Source organism: Palaemon carinicauda, chromosome 14, assembly GCF_036898095.1.
Source record: "Palaemon carinicauda isolate YSFRI2023 chromosome 14, ASM3689809v2, whole genome shotgun sequence".
In the NCBI taxonomy this organism is placed as follows: Eukaryota; Metazoa; Arthropoda; class Malacostraca; order Decapoda; family Palaemonidae; genus Palaemon; species Palaemon carinicauda.
The window spans coordinates 68653490-68658489 of record NC_090738.1 but is presented as its reverse complement, the minus strand read 5'-3'; positions in this window follow the sequence as shown (position 1 = coordinate 68658489).

Sequence of the window (5000 nt, the reverse complement as noted above, 5' to 3'; positions counted from 1 at the left end):
TTAACTCCTTCGCAGTAAATAACAAGTGAGCAAGTCCTGAACGCGGACATGGTCCTCGTAGAGGACATACCTCCGCACGTGACCTTGACCTTCAGGTGACCTTGACCTTCACGTGACCTTGACCTTCACGTGACCTTGACCTTCAAGTGACCTGCTTGACTTTTGACCTTCAAGTGATCTTTGTTCATTTGCCACTGATACTTAATATGACATTGATATAATGCACCAATATGACCTTGACCTTTGACCTTTATAAATTTGAACATCACCCATGGGTTGCGCCTGGACTAGGACTTCCCTGTTGGCTTATGCAAAAGTCAGTGCTTTATTTCTGTCTCTTGATATGGCCACTTATGTCATAGTGACACCAGTGACCCCTGTGACCTTGACCTTGGGGTGACCTTGACCAAAATTTAATCAGTTCTTCCATACACATTGGGGAACTACTTGGCCAAGTTTGAAGTGATTCCGTGTAGAAATGTGGCCTCTACGTTGTCCACAGACAGACAGACAAACAAACAAACAAACAAACAAACAAACCGAACCGAAAACATAACCTCCTGGCGGAGGTAATAAACAAAAGATTGTGAGACTTTGGCATTTATACCTTTCCTATCGTGGATAATTTCATAGTTTAATGAAACAAGAACTTTTATTGAAAAAGTTGTAATTTGTGTATTTAGACATTTCTATTATTACCCGTTGCGTAACTTCGTACTCTAAGAAATAGCTTTAAAGGGTAGAAAAAAATGGTAAAGTTTAAGGTTTTCGTTATAAAACTGTCATCATAGAAAGTTTTCTTTACGAAATAAATGTCATCTTTTGACATTGAGAACGTTTTCAATAAAAAGTTTTGCACCATCGAACAATTCCTTTTGCTATCAGACAGAAAAAAAATTCTGTAATGTAAATTCCAGAAAAAAAAGTAAATTCTTTTTCTTAACCTAATTTTTCTGTTAATGTTGTTCTTGAAATTTAATTTGTGTAGAATTTGCTGTCCTAGTGTTAGGATTTTTCGAAAAATAAAGTTTTTAAATCTTTTTTTTATATTTTCAAGACATTTTAAGATATTTGTTCCTATTCTTTATATATTTTTAAGATTTTTTACGTAGACATTTCTGATGGTTGCTTTCTGTATTTCAATTACATCCCAGATTTTTTAAAACTTCTATTCTTTTATTTCATTTGTGTTATCTTTTTCGGTAATCTGGTACAAATAACTTCCTTTTGGAATAGGAAAAGTAATAAGATCGTATAATATGATACATTGTAATTGAAATCAATCATTGATAAAGAAAGAATTGTAAAAAAAATGCAATGATTCTGAATAAGAAAACAAATACAAAAACACAATAATATTGCTAACAATAAGAAAAGGATTGAAGATTATAAGGTTTGGTATGGGTCTCGTTTCTCATCATTCATTTGGAGAGGATATATATTTTTAACGTAACAAAAGTTTTGGTACTAACCTACAAAATAAAGATAAAATTTAAATATGTCTTTACCAAAAACGATCCCCAGTTTTATGAAGAGAAAACAATCCCCTCAGAAGGTTCTTTCAAGTGTGAGCATTAATGATTTATAAGAGAGAGAGAGAGAGAGAGAGAGAGAGAGAGAGAGAGAGAGAGAGAGAGAGAGTTCTGATCTTTCTTGAAAATAAAAATACACTTTGCGCTCACCTGTTTCTTATCTTCGATTTTATTTATTAATTTTCTTGAAGGTTATAGCTGAAAGTTTACATTCCCATCATAATCCTTGTTAATGAGTGCTGTATGCATATATAAAAAGGTTAAGATTCTATTTTTACTGTAGTAATAATAATAATAATAATAATAATAATAATAATAATAATAATAATAATAATAATAATAATAACAATAATAATTATGATAATAATAATAATAATAATAATAATAATAATAATAATAATAATAATAATAATAATAATAATAATAATAGTAATAATAATTATTATTATTATTATTATTATTATTATTATTATTATTATTATCATTAATATTATTATTATTATTATTAATATTATTATTATTATTATCATTATTTTTAATAAATGTTTCTGTGTGTGAGAGAGAGAGAGAGAGAGAGAGAGAGAGAGAGAGAGACCCTTATTCCCCTACCTCATCGCCTTATTTTATGCTTTGGTTCCCCCAGGTCCCTCAGTGTGAAGCACCTCGTATATCCACAAGAGAGTTGCTAATGCATCTTCCGGTGTGTTTTGCAAGTTCCAGTCTTGGATAGTCTGGGATTCCTCTTAGATATTTATGGGGCTTATTCTTAAACACATCTATGCTCACTCCTGATATGTTTCTTAGATAAGCTGGCAGCGCATTATATAGTCGCTGCATTATCGATGCTGGTGCGTAGTGGATTAATGTCCTGTGCGCCTTCCTTAGTTTTCCTGGTATAGTTTTGGCACTATTAATCTACCTTGGCTTGCTCTTTATGGTATTTTTAGCTCCATGATGTTTTCAGTGATTCCTTGTATTTGCTTCCATGCTTGTATTATCATGTAACGTTCTCTTTGTTCTAGACCGTATAGTTTTAAAAATTACAGTCTTTCCCAGTAGTCAAGGTCCTTAACTTTTTCTATTCTAGCAGTATAGGACTTTTATACACTCTCTATATATGCAATATCTTTTTGGTAGTGTGGGTACCATATCACATTGCAGTACTCGAGTGTACTACGTACATAAGTTTTCTAAATCAAAATCATGTGTTCAGATTTCTTGTTTTAAAGTGTCTGAATATCATTCCCATTTTTTCTTTACATTTAGCTAACAGTGTTGCTATTTGGTCGTTGCATAACATATTCCTATTTTAAATTACACCAAGGTCTTAAATTGCTTCCTTGTTTTTCATTGTCTCGTTTTTAGGTCCCTTGTATGCATATACCATCCCATTTATCTCCGCCCATTCATATATTTTGTTTAGATCTCTCTGTAGTGAGTTCCAGTCTTCATCACAAGTAATTTCTCTACTTATTCTTGTGTCATCGGCGAAACTTCTCGCTACAGAGTTTTTAACATCACAGTCTATGTCTGAGAGAGAGAGAGAGAGAGAGAGAGAGAGAGAGAGAGAGAGAGAGAGTGCGTGTATATTGCAACCAAACTGGAAAAGCATTCTCTTAACATAACGGTCTAAAATTCCCGCAAGATTTATGAGTTTACCATTAAAATTAGGACCGTAAGGTAAATGACCTGAATTTTACCTTTTGCTTGATCTTAACCTTCGATGCAACCTTGACCTTCGACCTAAACAACTCTTTACATAGCAGTTTAAAATCCTGCAAGATTTGTTAATTTACAATTGAAATTGGAGCCGTATAGTTAATGACCTGAATTTTACATTTTACTTGTCCTTGACCATCGACCTTAACAGCTCTTTACATAACAGTTTAAAATCCTTGAAAGTTTCACTAATTTATGATTGAAAGTATGGCCGCAGGGTTAATGACTTGAATTAGATATTTTGCTTGACCTTGACACTGGACTTTACCTTGACATTTGACCTTAACATATATAAATTAGTGGGGATTTTTATACACTTAAATATGAACCAAGTTTGAAGTCCTAGGGCTGATTATGTGAAATGGACTTGTAGCTTGATCGTATCCTTGACTTTCGACCTTTACTTTCCCAGATTTAATGATATCCAGATTATTACATAACAGTTAATCCTTGCAAGTTTTCTTACTCTAAGACTAGAATTGTGGTCAGGAATCTGTTCACTTACAAACAAACACAAAAACAAACAATAGCCCCCGATATTGAAAAAAGTAAGCAAATGAGTGAAATGTAGCAAACTATATCCGTAGATTAAATAATTTCATTTTTGGTGAACAAGGCTTTTGTTTTTCTCTAAATATATTTAGTTTTATTCAAAGATAAAAAATATATGTGTCTAATTTTATAGTCTATAATAGATGTTAGGTTAATTAGGCCATTTATGATTACATAAATATTTAACATTTTAAGGGAGAGATACATTCAATTACATTATTTGAAAGAAAGTCGATTTAATTCTACAGCCATGTGAAGTTGACAGCTTTTTCTTCTATATGGTTTGAAAATTTATTTGCAAATCATCTCTTTAATATTAAATTGTATTTTTTTTAAGTCGGTAGTTTATGATGGGATATAAGTATTAGTTACAGCATATGGTAATTCGGAAAAAAGGAGTTTTTGGAGATTCTGACTAGTAAAAAAAAAAACGAAAAGAATGAGAAAAAAAAGAAAAAAAATTATGCTCTTCGTGGTTGTTGAACTAATAGGGACTAGGTTCTTCATAAATTTATCCAGAAAATGTTTTTATTGTATATGAAAGTTTCAACACTATCACTGAAAAAGAAATATCAAAGCAGACAAGCAATATATTTATTTTTTTATTCTAACCACTTTTAATGTGAGTCATTGGTGCCATCTTTATTTCTAACAGGGTATGGCAATGATGAAGCTTTCCTTTTATCTTACCACTAGTCTTTTGATGGGTCGTTAGAGTAAAGAAAGGGTCTTTTTTTAGCAGTAATATTAAGGTCACTGACTAATGGAAGTATATATATTCCTTACATTATAACTAATTTTTTATAATATATAATAGATTGCTCATTACTTTCGGAAAATATATAGTTTTGAAAATAAGGATCAGATCATTTGATGAATCTCCAGAGTTATGGAATATAAACTTCTTGTATTGACAATATTATCGTTATTCAATTTGTATCTTCATAAAAATGTAGTTATGAATGTTTATTATTATTATTATTATTATTATTATTATTATTATTATTATTATTATTATTATTATTATTATTATTATTATTATTATTACTATTATTATTATTATTATTATTATTATTATTATTATTATTATTATTATTATTATTATTATTATTATTATTATTATTATTATTATTATTACTTGTTAGGCTACAACCCTCGTTGGAAAGGCAAAATGCTATAAACCCAGGGGCCCCAGCA